Genomic DNA, 8,189 nt, shown 5'->3' with positions numbered 1-8,189 from the left:
TCATATAGAAAATACACCTATTCTATTATTACCATAGTTGGTTCCTTGTGTTGTTAATACCAGTGGCAAAAACAGGCTCTGTGGGTCTCTGCTGTTGCCATTTCTTCATGATGACACATTCATTTGCAATAAACCAAAACTATTCCACTCACGCTTGAAAGTTTTTGCCCTATGCAAACTTTTCGAAAGAGTTCAGTTCATTAGATCAAAGGCTTTCTCTGAAATAAAAGAAACATCCCTTGGTTCCTTTGAACAGAGAGCTTTTATTTTTTTTGGTTGTACTTTATGTGGGATAAATCTAGTGGATTAGGTCAGAGAGAACTGGACTGCATTAATTCTTGACAGAGACGATGATATAAACAGGATAATACCTTGGAGACGTTTAACGATGGAGACAAGAAGCTTGAATTTCAGGCTGGAAAAAAGCACAAGAGTTGTGTATAAATTTTAGGTATGTTATTTTGACTAGACTGTAAAAACAAAAAAACACCAACAAAAAAAAGATAGGGCAGATAAGACAGTAAAGAAAAGCTTATAGGTTTAGCTTAGCTTTGGATAAGTCGCTCCACAGAACCAGAGAACAAGAGAAGTTGGAAAAGACCCTGCAGGTCATCTGGTACAAAGCCCACTCAGAGCAGGGTCAACCAGCACAGAGACCACAGGGCCTTGCCTCATTGACTTTTGAGCTTCTCCAACAACGAAGATTTCTCAGCCTCTCTGTATAATCTGTGCCGGTCACCCTCACAGTGAATTCTTCTTTTCTAATATCTGGCCAGAATTTCCCTTGTTGTAACTTGTGGCTATTGCCTCCTGTCCTGTAGCCATGCTCTTCTGAGAAGTCCAGGTCCACCTCCCTTACACCCTACCATAGAAAGCAGCAAGGTATCCCATTCACCTTCTCACCTTACAGCTGAACAAACTCTGTTCTCTCGGCCTCTCCTTGCACATCAAGTACTCCAGCCCCCAACCATCTTGGCAGCTCTCCACTGGACTTGCTCCAGTGGTCGCTATTTTTCCTGTTCTAGGGAGCCCAAAAGAAAAATATTGCCATCTCAAAAATGTTGAACAGAGCAGAATGATCGCTACCCTCAACCTGCTGGCTACACCACTGCTCGTACAGCCCCAACACTTCCCTTTTCCCTTTCTAGAAAATTGGTTTATTGATTCTTCCTTTCAAAATTAAAAAAAAATAAAAAATGTTTTAAGTAACAGTTGTCTCATGATTTTAGGCATGGCATATACTTTTATGTTGAAATATCCGGGCATGATAAGTGCCCGTGTGTGTCCACAGAAAAAATGAAGTGCTTAATGGCAATATTCAAATCTTTGTGATGATTTCAAAATGTAAAACTCAGAAAAGGGAGAGAAGAAACAGAATGGGAGACACCGTATCTCAGTGCTGATACGTTCAAGGTGGATTTGGACTACCTTAGTTTATTTCTTACCTTTTTGATATCAGAGGAGATACTGGAGAAGTGAAACTGAGAGGATGCTAATGGAAGTGGAGCTTTGGTGGACGGAACACCAAATCGAAGAGTTTCCATTGTAACATTTTTGTAATAGCACACAATGTGAAAAGAGACTTCCACTGGCAAAATCATCAAGTGAAAAAATCGAGATAAAATCAAGAAAAATATGTGAAGAACAGTATTCATGCTTATTCCTACTTGGAATGTGACTTTTAATGTAAAATAATTTGTGAAATTGAAATACCTCAGAGCAGGTGGTTCTAACACAAATTGCAGTTTCATTGCATTGCAGAGACATTATGTTGATGTACACTCTCCACAATGCAACAAAACTATAATCTGTGTTATAACTGACCATTCAATGTTCAGCCTTATTTGATAATATTTGTGAATTTAAGGAAACAAAAATATGATAGCAGTGTGAAACCTTGCAGCCGGCATAACAGGTTCTAGTAAAAAGTTTGACTTTCTACATTCATAAATAGTAACCAAAAAGATGGTATGTATTGTCTTATATGCATTATGTATTCTTTAGCACAACCAGATTAAAAATGTAGCATCTGACATGTAACTTCAGGTGTGGTATCACCAACATTAATAAGGTCATTTTAATTTAATTATGGTAGTAGATTACCTTTGTTCTGAGTTCCTAACCATGTGTTAATGGCTACTCACATGATGAATAAATAACATTTCTAATTTGAATGACTTCTGAATTTTCTTCACTTATATTTCAACAAATATTTCAACAGGAGTGCAGAATTTAAATGCAGTTAAATTAATTAATATGCATTTATATTCAGTCACAACAATATAGATAAACAAACAAATGTGTTATTGCAGGTTTGAAAGAAATCATAGTCCCTATTATGCAAATAACTTGGAAAAAATAAGCCACATTTCATTTAACCTAACAAATTCAGTATTGCCAGTGGGAATGAAGAAATCAAAAATGAGCAAGCAGTTTCTGCAATTTGCAAATGTGGAGATTTTTTTAAAAAAACTCTGCAGGGAATGAAGTGCCACTCAACCAGAGTTTTCCTTGGAACTATCTACGCTTAAAGCATCTAGATTAAAATAAGGCAATGGGACAAAAGCTGGGAAGGTCTTTTCTTACTTTTAATACATTAGAACAGAGCCTGGAGGCCTTCATCGGAACTAATTAGCTGGCCAACTCCAACTTCAAGAAGTTCAAGGGGGGACATGCTTAACTAAATGTAATCTGCAGAGTCGCTGAACCGGCAGTACCCGGCGGCTGCAAGGTTCTGCGCCGTAGCCAGCTCTGCACATGCCTGGCTCAATCTGCACGCAAGTTCTCCTTTTGTCTTCGTGTCACAGAATCCCTCTCAAGAGTAGGGCAGCCGATATCTGGCCACGTGCTTTCTCTGCCAAACTGGATTAAGAAGCTGAATTCAAGGGTGTTTCAAATTTGTCTGCCATTGAAAGAGAAATAATTTTTTAAAGGCCACACAAAACTACTACTTTCAGGATTGCCCATCTCAGACTTTTGGAACAAATCTGTCTTGTCTCAGAGTAATTTTCTGATTCATAATGAGCAGCTGTGGTGTTGGTGTCAATTTTATTCCTTAGGTGACTTTGCTTAGGATGACTGCAGATACAAAATAATAAATGAATTTTAGTAAAACTAAGCTCTTCCTGTGGATTTGTTATACTCCTCTGCCATATCCCAGTTTCTGTCCTCCACCTTCATTCTGTGTTAGTATTTCCCAGCTCAGGGAAATATCACAAAAAGGATTCTTGAATTTTGTTGCACTAAAATGTCATATCTTGCTCTCTGTTTTGACATTTTCTTGATCAACAAGTTGTCAATGAAAAAAAGACACAGCTATTTAACTTTCTGTGTGCAAAGAAAGAATACAAGCTGTTACTGGATTTCTCAAAGGCCAAGCAGTGGGACATGAAGGAATCAGCCATTGATCGTTGGGAGCCTTAGTGAGATCAAGTGGGACAGACAAGGCAGAGGTGCCACGCATTTGTAAATAAAGCCAGGAAACAAGGTTGAAGAAAATCTTCTTATCATCTAAGGGCTCCGATGGATACTCAGAATGTTTTTCTCTCTTACAATTCAAGATGCAATGAAAGAGGAGGCAGGTCTGGCCATACCACTAGAACAACTAAGGTTTGATGCTTTCTTGCTTCTTACCGGGGTTGTCGATACCCAAATTTCCAAAAACTTGGGACATAGGCAAAACTGACTGCCTATTATCTGCAGTTTGTACAAGATGATAGAGATATCTGACAATTCAAGGGAATACGTAGAAGGGAAGGCTGTTACAATCCGTGGTCCAAACATCCTCTTGGGTTTCTTTGCTGCTAGCACGATCAGGCAAAAGCCACAGCCAGAGAACATGCTTTTCCCATCTGTGTTCAACCTACCTTTGCCGGTGCAACAAAATGGAATTTGCATCTCTGATGCTTCCAGTTGCATTACCATTAGAGCACGCAGTTTCTCTGTGAAGACCACTTTGTCAATCCTGACAGAATTGACTGAGGCTGCTGATTTTCAGACAGAGAGCATTACAGCATTTTACATGTACATCTTTCGATCTCTCCTTGTAAATCAGAAGGTTAGGTTTGATCTTTCAAGTTCAGTTCTTAGCTACTTTAGATGTCAACAGTAAAATAAACCGTGTGTGTGTGGCTCCAACAGCCTGATGTCCCATTCCTTTGCAGTTACAGAAATACTGCATCACATTCTCGCCAAGGTCAGTGAGTCCTTGGGAAAGCAGCCAGTGAAATGGGGCCTCGGGAGAGGGAGAGACTTTTCCAACTCCATCTACAGTATAAAAAGGTAGCAGCGAGCTCCTTTGTTACATGTTCACCACTGCAGCTTATAATGAAAAGCCTGATTACACTTTTAAAATACTCAGCGTTGTGGGGTTTTGCTTATTTTCTTAATGAATTACTGTACTGTATCATTTTCCACTCCTATACGAAGTTCTGGATGAGCCTTTTCCATTTCCATAGCAGATATAGGGCATTATGCATGATGGGTCTGTTTTGTTCTAATTTTATTTAGATAAGGTACTGTTTTCCATGAGAAATTTTAAGGAAAGAAAAATTCACAGTGTTCAACCAGAATTATGCCAAAAATTTATGCTAACTGATTTAAATGATCTGAGTGTTTAAATGTATTGGTTAAACAAACCTTAGCACTGGCAAGTGGGGGAAGATTGGTTTTCGAAACGGGCTAGGGGAATGAATTACGCCCAAACACAAATCTGTGTTTTCTATCTTCACTCTTACTTGTTTTCCATTTCTAATGGAGTAGGATGTGTTTCTTCACACAGCATTTTCTTCTTCAGCTTCATACCAGTGTTCTGCTCCTTTGACTACTGGCAAAGTTGCTAAATCAAAACCTGCGAATAAACTTCATATCACAAGGTACATAATTATTTTAATAATTACTTTTCTACATGCTGAGAATATCTGCAGGGTGATTAATATAATTTGGTTTCATACAAAATCAAGTTAATGAGAAATAATATCTTTCTCTGGCTTTCCACCTGGAGAATGTAAGTCCTTACTAATAAAAAGAAAGAAAAGCTTTAGTTCAGAGAAAGAAAAGCTTTAGTTCAGAGTAGGATTACTAAACTGAATAAAAACTACAGCAGTTATATATATATATATATATATATCAGAATCTATTTGCACATTAAGAACCTTACAAATCCTAAATAAAACTGGAGTATGTAATTACATCTAGATATTTAATGTTGTTTTATAAAGCACAAGAAAAGTTGGGAAATTGACTCCTCGCACACTCTTCTAGATTATGAAGGTGCTTTTAGTTCTTTAATGCAGGTACCTTAAACCCAGTTCTCTGGATCTAGAATTTTAACAGTGAAGATTCAAGTTCTTAATGTTTGCCGTTTGAGCAAAGACTTTTCAATTTTCAATTTCTATTCTTCTTTACTTCTTTTTCAGTCCTCTCTAGCTAGAGGGAGGGGTTATTTTACTGGAACATCCACATTTACTTTATTATTATGTTGTACAATACCAATAATACCCGGGGAAGAGTAATACGTGCAAAATATGACTGGAAAGACAGAAACTGAAAAGGCACTATAAGTAGCCATAATTAAGGTGTGATAAGTAATAATAGGAAACCATTACCAAAAATAATTTGGATGCTTTTCAATCCATGAAACATGCAGTTAGGTTATAACAGACTCTCTTTTACTCATTATTTGGAAGACAATTAATTTGATGTATCGTGCAAGGAAAATTTGACATCAAGATTCAATACCTTCTATGCCAAAACCAGTCTGCACTGTTAAGCTGCACTGCTCAGCCACCAAACACAAATGGGGAGGAATACACAGAAATCAGACACAGAAACCTGCATGTAGCATCCATCCCTCAATAGTGGGTAATGAGAAACAGACATTCTAAGGATGTAACTTATCTTAAGGCAAACATTTCAAACATTGCACTTTAGAAGAGTTGTCTTTCCTCTAATGGGAGCCTAGGCAGCCAGAGTGGGGCTCAGTCAGAGGTTACAACCACCTAAATCCAGGTAGTTCAGCTGCTGCGCTCTGCAGAGATGCAGACACGATGCCAGAGCCTAAAAAGCGAGTCAGCCGTCCAACCCCTAGACACAGGATCCAGGTGCGCAATGCTGCTGGTTACGGCCATCGTACCTGCCATCGGGTACCCTGGGTATCACACTGAGAACCGAGAAGGGTGCAAATCTTTCTAAAGTGTGTCGTATTTGGCAGCCCCAGGTAGTTGTCTTAGATCAACAAAGAGCGTTTCAGATGGCACTAGCGGAAACACTTCTAAGAAACTGAATCCTGCCCTACCCAGATGCCACTGCCCTGCAATGCTCTAATTACATGAACAAAGGACAGCATAGCAAAATCAGACACTTCAGTGGTTTTCACACCCTTATTACAGTGAGAAAGAAGTCTGTATGCTGGGTCATTCTGAGGAATTACTTGACACTCTGGAAAAAGTCTGGAGCCACTTCCATAAGACACACCACAGCTAAGAAATTTGTCTTTCCAAGCAGGAGTTTCAGGCTGACTGATCAGACATACCTGAGATTCACAAGAAGGAAGTCCCTGCAGGCAGGAGATGGCACGGAGATGACGCATGCCATACTACGCCATGCTCAAAGGCCCTTTGCCTCACTCTCCTTCCCTGGCTCTTCCATGTCAGGTAACAAAGCAGGTGTTATTGCTTCCTAAAAAAAGGTTGATGAGAAAGTTACACCATTGCTACTAGTTTTTATGATATTGGGGTACAGGGTGAAAAAAATTGCATGGATTCCTCAGGCAAGCATTAATATGGGGTAAACCAAGCATTATTTGAACAAGCAAAGCAAACGTTAACAAATTGGTTTTAAGCATGTGTTGCAGAACTGAAGTTTAAAAAAAAACCCAAACCCTAACTGAACTGTTGCCAACAGCAAAAATAACTCTCCCCAACTAAGAAATTTGCAAATATTAAAAGCAGGATGTGTTCATTTTCAGTTTCTGTTAAGCAGACTGGATGAAAAGCCTAGTTGCTCAAGCATAATTATATCTAGGTCTTTTTAGATGAACTCACTATTTAATGTAGATCAAAACTAATCCTTGCCTTTTCCTAACGGTTTGTAGAAGCATGTCTTATAGTTCAGTAAATGTGACTAGTGAAGTATATATTGAGAAAATGTTTTTCTTTCTTTTTGTGGAAACTTAGTAGTGTCTAGCTTGAGTATTAATCAAGTGAATTTTCTCCTCCTATGGCTGTCTTTGGCTCTGCCAACTGTCATTACAGACCAGTGAGAAAATTGTATCTCCCTTAATTAAGTTTTCCACCAATTTGCTTGATCTTCCACTTCCACTGTCTATCACAGTGATCTTCATTATACAGAGGCAGGGAAGACATTCACACCTCATTTGACTCCCTATGGCATCTGCTGGACACTACTTACTGCAATCGACTCGTCTCCAACGAGACAGTTTAAGTGTAGACTCACATGTAAAAACTGCCCTAAAATGGCTGATTTTCTTAAAACAACTGCTTTAGTGCTTAAATGTGTTCATATTCCTTAATGTGTGCATATCATTTTATCATCTGAATGCACTCTTTGTACACTTCTGATTGCTTAAGTCTGGCCAAATAATAAGCTTGCAACCACTAAGCCACTCCCAGAAGAAACTTCACTTTCACAGACATCCTCTCTTTTGGTCAGCTTCTTGCCCACTACTTGCAAAATACACATTCTTGTTCAGAAGGGATCCTACGTACAGAATTTGTATGAATGGAGTCACATGAATGGGTTAACATTGACCCTATATAAAGATCTGCTGTCAATCAAAACAAGGAAATGAATTTTCATGAAGGTCATGCCCCATTTTTTCACAGAATCTAACAAGAGTTTATAGAAAAAAACTGTAAATGCTCTAATTCTTCAGGTTGGTTGTTTTTTTAATTACAATTCCAATTGATATTATTTTTTCTCTCTAAAAATTTAGAACTAGTTTCAAAGAAATTTTCAAAGGCAGGTTATGTTCCAAATTTTATAAAGTCCTAAATACTATGAGTGAAATTTTGAATCCGTTTAAGTAAACTGCAAAATTCCATCTAACTTTAAAAAGTTCCGGAATCTAAGCTCTAGTCTATTCTAATTTTTTCTGGGAAATCTATATTCTCTTACCACTGGCTTGCAATTACTCTGCATAAATATTAACCTATACATTTCTCTCTTTA

Source organism: Accipiter gentilis, chromosome 19 (genome assembly GCF_929443795.1).
Source record: "Accipiter gentilis chromosome 19, bAccGen1.1, whole genome shotgun sequence".
Classification (NCBI taxonomy): Eukaryota; Metazoa; Chordata; class Aves; order Accipitriformes; family Accipitridae; genus Astur; species Astur gentilis.
The sequence above is the reverse complement of the archived record's forward strand: the minus strand, read 5'-3'. Positions refer to the sequence as shown.